The sequence below is a fragment of the Cnephaeus nilssonii genome, assembly GCF_951640355.1.
Source record: "Cnephaeus nilssonii genome assembly, chromosome: 16".
Taxonomy (NCBI): domain Eukaryota; kingdom Metazoa; phylum Chordata; class Mammalia; order Chiroptera; family Vespertilionidae; genus Cnephaeus; species Cnephaeus nilssonii.
In genome coordinates this window covers 34,567,924-34,582,749 of record NC_137087.1, presented here as the reverse complement: position 1 = coordinate 34,582,749, position 14,826 = coordinate 34,567,924, and the positions used below count along the sequence as shown (strand labels likewise).

Genomic DNA, 14,826 nt, shown 5'->3' with positions numbered 1-14,826 from the left:
CCCATTGTTTTGTTTATATTGGAATTTTCCCATAGGTGGTATTTTAAATCATATAAATATTTTACACAATTTGAAAAAAAGATAAAGTTGGCATACTGTCTTACATATCTTCCAAAATTCTAAGTGCATTGAAGAATTAACCTTTAAAAACATTGTGTAACTACTAGGAGATAATGTGGGAGAATATTTTTGTAGTCCTGTGAAGCAGAAGGCCTTCCTAACCAAGCATATCAAGAGCCATAAATAAAAAAGATGAACAGATTTGACTACATAAAAGTTACAAACATCTGTAATGGCAAATAAAGATAAAAATAAGCTGCGGACTGGGAGAAAGTGATTGCTATTTACACAGATACAGAGAATTATTTGTAATATGCAAAGAGTACTTTAAAATAAAAAATAGAGACTCACAAATCAGTGAACAAAAGAGCAAAGAACATGAGCAGTCAATTCACACACAAAAAATATAGTTTGTAAACGTGTCATTTAAATATGTATGGCCATCATCTTCAGTGATTAGAAAAGGCAAATTAAAACAAAAAAAAACCAAGATATTTTGATTTTTGTCTCTTTTGTGGCAAACTTTGAAAAGATTTCAAATAAGAACAAAATATAGCTAACATATACTGAACACTTGGTAATATAGGCTATGTCCTTGTCTATGTACTTGCATGTACACACAAAACACACATCTGGATTAAATCAGGGCATTATAAACATGAGGTGGTGAGGAGCAATGTTCTCCAAACTCTTTAAAAAATTTTTAATTTTTATGATTCAATATCAGGAAGCACACACAATCTCATTTTAAAAGAAAGATACATACACTCTTGGGAAAGTTAAGCACATTCATCTGGCCCACAGATCATCATCCTTGCAAAATAATTCTGACAGCTAGAAATCTCTTTTGAGGAATAAGTAATTTCAAATAGAATAAAAAATTATTATTTTAAAAGTCTGCTTAAAATATTGCAGAATTTATGGTCTAGTAGAAATACCTCCAGATTTTTAGCATGGTCTCATTAAGTAAATATTAATAGAGGTACATTTTACCTGCCTCAGAAGACATTTTACCATTTATTTGCCTTTAAATGTCAACAAGTAGCCTTTAAATCCCTGGAATTTAGCTTGACACAGGAAATGACACAAGAAAAGACAGGAGAGAAGCATTAACCTATGCACGTCTTGTCAAAATAGGACTTTGAGACTGAACTGCAAAGTAATATTCACTCTATTAAATCTCTCCTTCCTCTATTTTTATCATGCTCTGAAAAAACAAGTTCACTGCAATCTGCTCAGAGTGTGTTCAGTTTGCGTGAATTCCTTAACTGTGACTTGCAATACCTTGCTAACCGTGCATGTGTTAGAGAGGGCTTTAGCCTCAAAATATTGTACCCCTGTTAAAACATACTTCAAACTGGCACTAAAGGATTAAGAACAGTTTCAGTCAAAGCCAGCTGCCAACTGGTATGAGATGCAAGAGCTATGGAGAAAGAACAGACTCCCTACCTGGCCTCTCATTATTATCACCTGCACTTGGGCATCACCCTCCCCACCCCTAGAGAGATTCCGATTCAACTGGCTTGGAGTGGGGCCCAGGAAATGGTATGTTATCACCTCTGCAGGTGATGGTATGCAGCTGAGTGTAGAACTGCTGAATGAAGCTCTAGTCTGTGCATGTTACATGTCAAACAAAACAGAAACAATGGAGAGTATTTGAATTTATTCTACCTGCCATCTATTGGATGGATCCATAAAAGTTTTTAGTAAGTTATAGAGAATTTTAGTAAATTTTAACAAAAGTCTATAAAAGAAAGGTAGATTATAGGAGAAAAGGGGGAATCATAAAAATATATTAAAAAATTTCTAATAATTGTCTTGTTTAGATTTTCATCATTTTTAATGAATAAATTTTTCCTAATTGCTAGTATTTAGAAATACTGACCTTGAAATAACAACAATAAAAAAAGTTATACATCTTTCCTAGATTCTGGCTGAAGTGATTTGTTTTCAACTCAGTGCCCACGAGGACCAACCAATAAGATACTCATATTACTCCTGTAGGCATAAAACTATGACTTGCCGTGGTTTTGTGTATGAAAGGGAAGCAGAAGCTGTGAGGTAGAGAAAGTATTGAGATTAAAAAGTAAGGATAGCTTCTAGAAGAGGGAGGAACTGATACTTAGGTCAAGTTAACGGAGTAGTGCCTGCGCAAATCTATATCCCTACTGCTGAAGTCCTCACTGCCTCTCTATCCAAAACAAACTCCAATATAGGCTCCCCCTGAAGTCTGGATCTGGACCTTTTCCTGTTTCCTCTACATATGTAGACTTGCTTGTTGCTCCTCTCACAGCCCTACCTCCATCCCTCACTCCCTCTTCCATGACTGGACTTAATCTGAGCTCAGCCAAGGTGCCAATGAAACCTCACTGCTTACTACCTGGGGGCACTGCCTCTCTGTTTTGCATACCATTGCTGTTCAGTCTCCCTAAAATGTCCCTTCTAATGTTCTTCTGCTCAGAAACCTTCATTGAGCTCATCACTAACTATAAAGAAACAGTCCATTCCCTTAGTCTGACATTCAGTGCCTGCCACGATCTGGCCCTAACTCTGCTTTCCTGATTATCTCTCAATGCAAGTCTAGAGCTGTTCTATGCCTGAGCCCATCAGGTCTCCCAGACAGACATGTTACTTCTTAGGTTCCCTTGTTCTTGTTTTCCATTTATCCTGTAGCTAGAGTTGCATCCTTCTTTCTACAATCTCCCTGGCTGAGAAAAATTCACGCATGCTCCATCAGGGCGTGTGTGGTTATGTGGATGTGTATGCATGGATGCTCAGGCATACATGAGTGGACATGAATGTGCACATATACACAGGGCGAACACAATCCTGGCGGCCAGTGTTGGCAGCACATCACCCGAGACCTCCCTATGCACCCCTTTCTTTCTGTAACCCGCTCTGACACCACCACTCCTCTACAAATCCTCCAGCCTCTGCTCTCAACTTGGATAAGAATATCAGAAACTCTGAAACAGAAACTCTCATAAATGACCTGTTCTTGGTGACTTTGAAGATTGGGAGATGAATACTGACAGTTTTTTAATCCAAAAAGGGATTTTGGAGAATTTTAGTAGCAGATGGAAACCGTGCATGTGTTAGAGAGGAAGTGTGTGATGGGGAGGAAATGGAAAGCCTTAAAATTAGAAAACATGAGGAGCTTTCTACTCCCTTAGGGTTATGCTGTAATGGTTCATTTTATCTGTCAACTTGACTGGGCCACAGGGTGTCCAGACATTTGGCCAAACATTATTCTGACTGTGAGGGAGTTCAGGATGAGATTGACATTTGAATTGATAGACTGAGTAAAGCAGATTGCCCTCCCCAGTGTGGGTGGGCCTCACCCAATCAGGTGAAGACCTGATTAGAACAAGCATGTTGAGTAAGAGGGAGCTCCACCTGCCCTGGGACATCACTCTTTTCTGGCCTTCAGACTTGAACTGAAATATGGGTTCTTCTTGGGTCTTGTGTTGGCTTTCCTGAATATCCAGCTTGCTGACTGAAGAATTTGGTACTTCTCAGCCTCTATAATCAAATAAGCCAACTTCTTATAACAAATCTCTTTTGATAGATAGATGATAGATAGATAGATAGATAGATAGATAGATAGATAGACAGATCAGATAGTTGCTGGATCTGGTTTGCACTGACCAGGCTACAGATGGCTGTTGTGTTATCTTCACTCAGTTATGATACCCAACTCTTCTCATTATGCCTGCCTTTCTTAAAGATTCCTGGTAAAGAGAACTGTCAGAGTTTAGAAATTCTAGAATGGCATAGCCTCATGAGAGGAAAATGTCTTTGCATACATGTTTACTTATTTATGCAGGGTTGATTTTTGTATGTGCCCTAACTGGGGATTGAACTCACAACCTTGGCTTATAGGGATGACACTCTAACCAACTGAGCTACCCAGCCAGAGCATCTTTGCATATATATTTAATTCCTAAGTTGAAGTACAGATTTGAAAGTGGTAATCACAACATGCAATTTAGATATCCTTCAGCTCCAATGCAGACGTTTATGCAATAATCCTGAAACCAATCATTTCTGTGACAGATTATAGAAACCTGATGTCTTATATTTCAGTAATTCTTGGTCTCATGTTACTATGTCTCTCTTTTTTTTTCCTCATTGAAATTGTCCTTTGGAACTTATTTTCCTCATTGAGATTGTCCTTGGATATGGTTTACACTGACCCGTTTCAAAAAATTAAATTGAAAACTCCATTCTCACCAAAACTGCCAATCACTAATTAATAAACATATTTGATCATTGAATGAAGTTTTCTAAATTCAACAATCTAAAGCTCTGTATTGCAGTGGCCCTGAAGCAATCTGAGACTTGTAGTGAAGGGCAAGCAGCCTTATTATGTTTCCTTTAAAAATGTCAGTTATATGCATACTGATCTTATGCTAATTTACATGCATTGGCATAAACTGCCTTCCTAAATTCTTGCTCCTTATTTCCAGTCAGCCACTAAGTCCTGATGCTTTGCCCTTCTTCAAATTCCCACTGCCATTAATTGTGGTCTATGCAACTATCATTTAATACCTAGATTGTTATCTTTATTCAATCTCTAATCTCTTCTAATTCTAAGACCATATATATATATAACACTGGTTAATTTTTAAAATATTAATTTGATATTACTTTTCTACTAAGAGCATTTCAGTGAGTACATATTTCATAACTATCAAATGTCAACTTTCTATTTCATCCCCTACCAAAATTACCCAACTTTGTACTCTATATTAATTTTCAGTGTATACCTTTATCTCTATAGGCAGTTTGAAAGATGGTGAGGAGTTAAGAAAAGAAGGGAGAAGGAAGGGACTCTAGGAGACAGAAGAGGAAGTGAAAAGAGCATGGATGGTTGACAAGTTGAGTATAATTAGAATATTGAATGAAAGTTGGGAGGGGGGAATCAGGAGGAAGTGACAACAGATAAGGCTTGTTAGGTAGGCAAGAATTAAATTAGTATTGGCATGATAGAATATTCTTACTTTATTATGAAGTCACTGAAATCAGCATGGAAAAATGCTAATAGGACCTGGTGTACTTTAAAAAGATGACTCCATGACTTTTGTTAAGAGTAGTTTAGAGGCAAAAATTTTTGTTTAATGATAGTTGGGGGGAAAGAAAGGCAGAACTATGATTGTAATGATGAGGATGAAGAGAGGTAGGGCCATAGCCTCCCCAAGGACATACACTCATCTTTTTAGCTCTAGCTTTTATTACTGAGCCTCGCGCTTAGTAGACACTTCATTTGTATTTGCTAAACAGACGGAAATTTCATATAGCCTCTCTGACTACTGCAGACATTTTTGGCCCTAATTTTCTAGTTTCACTGAATAATATTAAAATACACTATATTTTGCTCTGTGTTGTTCATTATTGATTCACAAGTAGGAGGATATCCATAGGAAAACCATGGGATTGTGATTCAAACCGACAAATGTTGGGGTTCCAATCCATAAGAACTTTGCAAACTTGGGTCAATTTAAATAATCATATCCCCGTTTTTTTTCGTTTTGAACTTGGGGATAATAGAGTTGTTATAGTTATCCAAAAAGATAGAATCAGTGCACAGCTTAGAGTCTGGTACATGGTACTCAATAATGTTTTTCTTTATCTTTTACCTCTCCCCTTTGTTCTCCAATTAGGTGGTTCTTTCATTTAACAAGCAGTATTGTCATCGGTTATATGCATAACACTGTTTGGTCTGAGAGTTGAAAAATAAATAGGATCACTTTCTTGCCCTTCAGGAGTTCCTAATTTAGTATTGGAAATAAGACCCATTTTCTAGCAAAGTAAGAGTCCTTGGAGAAGGGTGTGGCCAGTTATTCTGGACTGTGATGGCAGCTCGGGGGAACCCTTTGAAGGTTTCTTGATTTTAGGGGCAAATGTACAATATATCTTCGTATCCAGCACAGCAGCTAGGACAATGTTGAATTTAAGCTGGGAGTCAATAAATTGAATTTTAATGGGTAAATTAACATTATAATCCCAAGGGACCTTCTTGGTGCCCTTTCCTCTAATCACTTCCCTTGAAATGGACACTGACAGCAGCCCCTTCTGATGCCCCATTTAGCTTCTCTCCACATAAGTCTCTCCTCAGAGGTCTGGTGCCATGCCTGTGCAGGGGACTGGTTTGGGGACAGGTGATATGACTTCATGCTATTCTTCAACCGTCTGCATCTTTATAAGGGGCTTTGAGTACTTGGATGGTTTTTGCTATAACTAGCAAACTAGCAGAGCTGGAGAGATTTGCATCCCAATGTGAGGATTCTGATTTCTATTCTGCTTCCCTTACAAATTACCCAGGTTCCTTTAAATAATTCTAGACCAGTGGTCGGCAAACCGCGGTTCGCGAGCCCCATGCGGCTCTTTGGCCCCTTGAGTGTGGCTCTTCCACAAAATACCATGTGCGGGTGCGCACGTACAGTGCGATTGAAACTTCATGGCCCATGTGCAGAAGTCAGTTTTCGGCCTGGGCGAGTCTATTTTGAAGAAGTGGCGTTAGAACACTCAAGGGGCCAAAGAGCCGCATGTGGCTCGTGAGCTGCGGTTTGCCAACCACTGTTCTAGACCAACTTAATTAGGCGGCTCTGTCTATGATAGATAACATCTCTGACTTGGAAAGACAGCAACACAGTCAAGGAGAAATTGTTCCAACTTTTCACCACAAGCCAGTGGTGGAGATGGTGAATTTCTTAGCCACCTGACTTCCAGTCTAAAAAACACTTTCTACATGTTGACCTCAGAGCCTTTCTTTCTCCTGGTAAAGCATCATGTAAGCATTACAGAAATAAGATGAGGATTATAGCTGCAATAGCTAAGGTTTATGCACACTTACTTACTTGGTGTTGTTGTAAGCACTTCATGTGTAACTTGTGATCTGATTCTCACAACTTTGATTTTACAGAAGGGAAAACAGAGAAGTTAAATAAATTGATGAAGGTCACATAGCTAGTAAGTAGTGGAGCCAGGATTTCAGTGCAGCCATTCTGGGCCACAGCTTCCTGATTTAACATTAGAATGATCTCCCTATTTGCCATACTAACACTATGAATCAGAGCTCTGGTTCATTGGGCTTTAGGAAATCCTTTGAAATCTTAAGATATGGAATAAGCATTATGGGAAATATTTGGCTTCATGGCTTATTTGAAAGGCAAGTAATAATAAGAGTTTCTAGACATTATAGGATTTTCCTCGTATCTTCAAATATCCTAAGGAGCCATACAGTGGCATTTTCTGGATGATTCCAATTTGTTAATGCACCTGTCTTAAGTAATTTACATAATGTTTCAGAGACATGGAAGAATTAATATCTGGTAAGTGTGGCGCTCAAATGATGTTAGTAATAAATCAAAATTATTTAATAAGTTAAATAAATCCTTCCTCAAAGATCAGATAAATATCTACTATTCAAATACCTTGTATTCTCGGGTTACCGATGACACTTCCACCCCGGGCCACCTCTTCTCTACATCTCTCTTTGCCACCATCACAACTTTACTTGTCCTGTGTACCATTGCCACAAGGCTTGCCCAGGCTCTCCGGCTAAGTGACTTTGGGCTAAAGTGTTCCTGAGTGCCCCTATCACTCACACTCCGCATCCCCACTAATCATTGTATTGTAACAAGGAACTTCTGCAAACATACTCTTACTATCCTAAGTGAATAGCTCTACTGAGGCTGACAGAGCTCCTATTTCGGAGCCTTTGGGTCTAAATTTAAAGCTCCAAATTAGGTCAGTTTAAATATGGGGCTCCCTCAGCATTCAGAGACCTAGCAGCCCAATTATTCTTTCCCTGGGGAGTAGGGTGTGTCCTCCAAGTGGGAGGTGCTGTGTCCTCTTCAGACACCAGCAGGATTTTGGTGTTGGGCTGCCAAGTCATTCATGGCAATTGCTGTGTATTTTCGGAGATGCCTTCGCTCTGTTCACCGTGTCTGTGCCTATGCATGCTTCCTCTGTGATCTGGACCTGGCAGGCTCTCAAAGTCACCAAACGGGTCTCCTTTAACCAAGTCTGTGTCTGTGTCTGTCTGTGAGTCTGGGCATAGCCAAAGGGCGGGACTCAGAGTGAAGAGACTATTCCTCTTAACCATGGAGGGCCTGTCTCTGTCCCCCGGAACTGTGTAATTCAGCCTGAGTTAGAAATGCGGGTCAGCGGGAGGTGGTATATTGGAAAGGGCCTGCCTGAGGGTTGGAGTCCTGCACAGAGCTCCCACCCTAACAAAAAGTCTCTTTCACCCTTGGGAGAGGCATTTAGCTTTTCTCTGTTAAATAAAGGACCTGAAAGTTTCTTTCTCGGTCTAAGACGCGGTGCTGCTCAGCGTTCCATTTATACCCTGTTTCCAGGGTGGTATGTGCCAGCCTGCTGGAGGTCACTCCTACTTCTCCCACTTATTAACTGTCACTTTGGAAAGCTTCTCTGTCTCCCTAAGTCTTAACCTCTTTATTGGAAAATTGGTATAGCAATGGTCCTATTCCATCGGTTTCCACAGGATTAAACAAGTTGATCTCTGTGCCTGGCACATGGCAGGAGCTACTCAAGAATGTAAGAGCTATTATTAACACCATTGTTATCATTGTAGGTGCCGATTTTAATTGGTTCAAAGTAGATGTCTGAGTTGTGAGTCACTGTTATAGATCTTCAAGAAAGGGGATTGCTGAGATAAGCATTTATATGTTCCCCCTCCATGGTCTCAGGTTCTGATTTCTGACTTCCACTGCAAGTAATTGGAGACATTAAGTACATCTCATAAGCCAATTTGCTTCGTGCAGAAGGCCCCAGCTGAAAAGATAAGTCCTAAACACAATCCTAATAGAAGAGTTGGAGAGAATACGACAGGTGAGTTAACAGGAGCGAGCAGCAGTTGCCTTTATACACAATACTTTGCCAGTCTCTTAGGAGATGCTGTAGAATCCTCATTTCCTTCACTTCTTTCTCTATGTTAGATACAGCATCTGTATTGGCCTAAACCTTCTTAGGGTTGTTTTCTTCTGAGACCTGCATGGGACTGGATTTCTGCTCACCTTCCATGTGGATCCTTAGGACCTCTCTTCAGAGTTTCATCTAATCTCTTAATTTATTAGCAAATTGGTTAATGTCTAGAACAGTAGTTGAAGGTTCCCTAGATAATTAGCACTTTGCTGAATAAACAGAGCTCGGCTGATGTACTTTAGGTGAGAACATCTTTCAGTTAACTAACTTCGTACAAGTGGAATGATGACTAAGGAGTCAATTCCCTTGAAGAAATTAGGCATACTAAATTGTCTATGAAAAACGTTGGCATTAAAAAAATCTAAACAAATTCTTCAGTGTAAAATACTTGGCAAACTAGAATATTCTATAGAAACAAGGTACTATTGTAGTTAATTCTGCTGTGTAAATCTGATGTCCTTTAAGCCAACTGGGCACCCCAAAACAGGGATCATTTTTGAACTGCTGGGGGCAGAGAAGACATTACCACATCACTGAAAGTGGTATTTTACGGAATTGTAAACCAGTTTGTTCACTTAGTCATTTCATCTGGACAAATCATAAGGTACTAATTCTCTTCAGCTATGTTATTGACTGGGCAGAACATTGTACATAACCTTGCAAATTAGAGGGAGCTATCTTAATCCTTATCATTACTTCCCTCTAAATATTCTCAGGGACCAAACCCTATTGAAATAAGCAAAACCTGAAAAATGTTTTCCATCTTATCTTTAATACCTACATATATAAAATTACACATACATATTTGTATGAGGGGGGATAAAAACCCTTTAGTTTATGTACCTTTAAAAAAGTCAGATTAGAGAGCTCAAGGTACCAGCATATTTTAGTCAAGACAAGCATTTTTACGAAAGAAAATATTTTAATTTTTGCTTTGAGTCAATCAAAAATACCCAACACAAAATTTTGTATTAAAAATGCTATCTAGTTGTTAAATGCTGATAACCTAGTTGGGTTGAGTTTGATGGAATAAGACGATAAAGGAGCTTTCCTGGTCCAATGAGCAGAAAACATTTGTTCATAGCGGCCTGAATTGGACAGCACTGGGCCAGGAGCAGATGGGCCTGCGACTGCGAATGCAGAGCGCCACTGCGGCAGTGAGCTCCTTTCCCAGATGCTTTCCCGGGGGGAGTTCAGACGGATAGAACTGCACTTGAGAGGAGCCTGGTTACTGTTTCCATGAGCGAGATAAAATGGTGTTTATCCTCTGTCAATCAATATTGTCTTGTTTGAACTTATTGAGTCATTTAGAGGCGCATAAGGTAATGAAAACCATTGTGCAATAGTACCCGGTGCACTAACCAGCTTTTGGAGAGATGGCAATATTTTAAATGAGTTACTGAAACAGATTTTTAACACCAACTGACTGTGTGATGAAATGAACACGCACTGTGACAGGGTGACTCGTGGGTTTCAGTGTGAAGGGAATTGGGATTTTAACTAAGACTTTTCTTGAGCAACATTCTCTAAAGGATATTGTTCTCTTGTTTTGTTTAGAACAAAAAAAAAAAGTATAGGTTGTCTCTTTCTCCTAAAAAATGGAATAGAGTTAGTGCTTGTGGTTAATCAAAGCTTCATTATTTATGTATCATAAAAATCAACTTTTAAATTTTTATTAGCAATTTTTTAACAAAGAGGAACTAATGGGTAGGTTCAGAATATTTTAGGACATTTTTCTGGAGGTTGTTACAAATAGAGGGATGGAAAGGGAAGAGAGGTTTGCTGAATTCCTTGTGTGCTAGGAACTGTGCCATCTGCTTTGCTCTATCATCTCATTTAATTTTCACTAAATTCCATGGGGTGGATTTTACCTCTGTTTTGTATGTGAGGAATCTGGGATCCAGAGAAGTTTAATATTATGGCCAAGGCTGTAAACCTAGGGAGTTTTGGTACAGGCATCCCAACTCAACTCTGTCAGGAAAACAGTCCAGTGTTTATGCCATAATTAATTTTGACCGTCTTGAAGATAGGTTCGGTCCCGAGTGATGGGATGGCTAGATTGTAAGGTCCCTTTTTAATTGTGATGATTTCAACAGTGATGGTTTAATCAATTGTTGTTGTGAATGTTGGATATGGGCTATAAAAATGATTTGTTCTTTCTTAATCTGTGTTCTGAGGAATATCATTTCTGAGAGATGTTTATAGGTGTTCCTGGAAGATGTTCTGTTGTAAATTAAGCTTGGGAAACCAAACATTGCCTACTCCCCTAGATATGTACAATGAATGAACATATTTACACACAGTGTAAATGCCCAGTCATTGTGAATACAGTACAATGGTTACTTGCTGAGGGCTCTGGAATCAGACCATCTGGCTAGGGAGCCTGGCTCTGCCACTCCCGAACGGGGTGATGTCAAACCTGTTAGAGCCTCAGTGTTCTCACTTGTAAAATGTTATAATAGTATCCACCTTACATAGCTTTTCTAAGAGTAACATGAAAGACATGCATGGAAAGTGCTGAGAAGTACACTTGGCAATATGGTGCTTAATACATGCCTGTCATTATTATTCCCACTCAAAACACTCAAGACCTGTGTAGCCACCGTTTCCTCAACTTAGTTGACAATAGCGTCACTTTATTTTTTGGAGCCACATTTATTAGTGTCCATCGAATATAGTATAGGAAATGTATTTGAAATGACACCAAACCAATGTGGTATTGGTTGGAAATAATAACGGAATATTCAGTGTTTTTATATCCATTATGTCATTCTATATTTGCCTTTAACAACTAATTTTTTTTCTTGCCGACTATTTCCCTCCTGCCCTTACACTTGATGAATAATAAATTGGAACAGTAAAATGTGAGAATTCTCAGATGGGCAGTATCAACATGATTCCAGAAAACATGGCTCTTTCCAATGAACCTGTAAGTCATTTGTCTCTTACTCTGCATTTGGCAGGGGAGGCCTCCGTGGTTTGACAAATAGGTGAGATCACTTTCATTTTCAGGCCTATGGTATGCATCTCAGCACATACGATAAAGAATGTTTCAGACCAGACCAATACATCTTTGCTCCTAAATTATAACTAGAGTTGAATTTGCTGGTGTATATTTTGCAAAACACTAATCCTGCACAAATAACATGTTTTTCATCTTCTTAGAGATACACAGCACACAACAGAAAAGTTCTGTAGTAGATAAACTTGTTTAACTTGAAACCCATTCTCCTTGGAACTTCCTTTGGTAATCATGGAACAAAAGTATTTCAATCAGTTTTGGTTTTTTTGTTTGTTTGTTTGTTTGTTTTGGAGATTTCTGGTAGGAATGGGATAATACTGATAAGGGCCATGATTGATTTACTTTTTAGATAAAATACCAACATATTCTGGTTGTGAATCATCTTTTCTTTGGAGTGAACAAAAAGATCATGGGAAAATATATCCCCTGCAGCACAAGTACCCCAACCACCCTGAGAGGAAAGGACCTAATAACCAGCCATCACAGGGTGGAGATTTAACACACTCAAAGCCGACCATTTTCACCCTGGCCAGTTTGGCTCACTGGATAGAACGTCAGCCTGCGGACTGAAGGGTGCGGGTTTGATTCCAGTCAAGGGCACATGCCCAGGTTGTGGGCTTGATCCCCAGTGGGGGGTGTGCAAGAGGCAGCCGTTCGATGATTCTCTCTCATCATTGATGTTTCTATCTTTCTCTCCCTCTCCCTTCTTCTCTAAAATCAATAAAAATATACTTTAAAAAAACAAACAAAAAGATCCCGACCATTTTCTATGACTGTTTGATTTTTGTTTTTGCTAAAATTAAAAGTGAAAGCGTAAGGCATTCCTTTGGTTAGTACAATAATGGCATAGGAAATAGCAAGAATTCATCAAGGTGGTTTTTTTTGTTTTTGTTTGTTTGTTTTGGTGGTGGTACAGGATAAAGGAGAAAAAAGATAACTGAATATATGGACTTTAAGTATGATAGGAATTAGGACCCACACAGAGAACTCAGAATCGGCCAGTGACATTTATACTATTTCTCTTTAGTCAGCCACAACTCTCTGCTGTCTGGCTATTGCTGAATAAACATTTTGGAAACATTAGCCCCACTCTTGAACCCAGAGTGGTAAATCTACATTTTTCAGCCTCAGACAATGATTAAATTAAGGAGCAAAAGCTGGCCGCCATCTCATTTTGAAATGATATGACCATCCCAATATTTTCTTTTGTTTTCAGGTTGCTTCATAGTATACAAACAAACTAGAAAAATCCCTGAATTAGGCTCAGTAGTAGAAGAGGGTAAAAGCTGTTTTCACCGCATTGCACTGATCCACACTGTACAATTTGACAGATTTGAAATAGAAAAAGCGAAAACACATGGACCATACCTGAGTGATTTCAGAGATCCCCGCCCGGAAAAGGTTTCCTTGATTATGGCGAATTCAACGTGTCACTCTGTTATGCTCTAATCATCATATCAAACTCCAAAGGTTCAGTGGCTTTGGGTTTGGTTTACAATTCTTGGGAGTTAAACTTTAACTCACCCTGTCTCTTGCATCCATGTAGCCCTTTGACCAGATAACTGGGTCACTACAGCTCAAACAATCTACAAAACTGCTGCTGTCGTTTGTGTACAAAATGAAAATGAATTTTGCATTAAACACTTTGATATGAATAATATTTTGAAGCTGTCTCAGTGACATATATTTGAAAAGTGGAACTCATGGCAATTTGGCTACCTACGCTTTTTTTCTTACGCTAGTTCCCAGTTTTCTGCTTATGCCAAAATGATATTAAGATTAAGGGAATTTAGGAGTATGTTCTTTTTCACACTTTTTATATCACTGTATTACATGGAGTAAAGTGTGGATTTTCAGGTCAAGTATGTAGCTAAATGGTAGCTTACAAAACTAAAATACACAAAGCATTTACATAACCAAGCAAATAGGGTCAGATCAGGTTGGACAAGCATGCTTTTTATACAAGTTGCTCATTCTGATTTTAAGAGAATGAGCAACTGTGAAAGCATAATAATCAGTTATGTTCTGGATTATACAAGAGCCAAGGCCATTGTTGCTAGCTTGAATCCCAGTAGTAACTGTTTCTTAAAGAATAGAGAAATGCTACTTTTAAAGATATAATAAAGTCTACATTCTACATTTGCTGGGAAGAGCTCTGGTGTACAACATATTAAAACCAGAACAGAATAGAAAATGTCAAGTGAATTGCATCTAGAAAGTGTATGAAGTGTTCATGAAACTTCTATTTCAGTTACCTGTATGTGTGTACTGGTTGTAAATTTTATTTATTGGGGAGCATAATTTTATTTATTTATTCTTTAAAATATATATTTTTATTGATTTCAGAGAGGAAGGGAGGAGAAATAGAAACATCAGTGATGAGAGAGAATCATTGATCCTCTGTCTCCTGCATGTCATCCTCCACTAGAGGATGAGCCTGCAATCCTGGAGTGTGCCCTGACCTGGAATAGTACCCTGACCTTCTGTTTCATAGGTCGATGCTCAATCACTGAGCCACACCGGCCAGGCAGGGAACACAATTTGAAAAACTTACAGAATACTGTGTTAATCTTTAGGGATTTAGTGGTTGGCAAGCCAGATATGGGGTATATGTATTAAGCAAATACTCTCCCAATGATTAACTTAGTTGTAACAAGTATTACAAAGAAGTATAGGAAGCTAAACAACATAAGATACATGGACTTAATCTAGTGTGAAACTGGGGGGTGCGGGTGACAGGGGTGTTGACAAAAGTCTTCTAGAAAGTCAGTTATTTCAACTGAGGATGGAGGGAT

General features: G+C 38.8%; 1 protein-coding gene across 2 annotated transcripts in view; it reads right to left on the bottom strand.

Moving 5' to 3' along the window:
* A1CF (APOBEC1 complementation factor) overlaps positions 1–13,472 on the bottom strand; it is a 76,345-nt gene extending 62,873 nt beyond the window's left edge. For both annotated transcript variants that reach the window (XM_079794125.1, XM_079794126.1), the window contains exon 1: positions 13,400–13,472. The gene's annotated coding sequence lies outside the window, so the exon portion shown is untranslated. The remainder of the gene's footprint in view (positions 1–13,399) is intronic.
* Between the last annotated feature and the right edge of the window lie 1,354 nt (positions 13,473–14,826).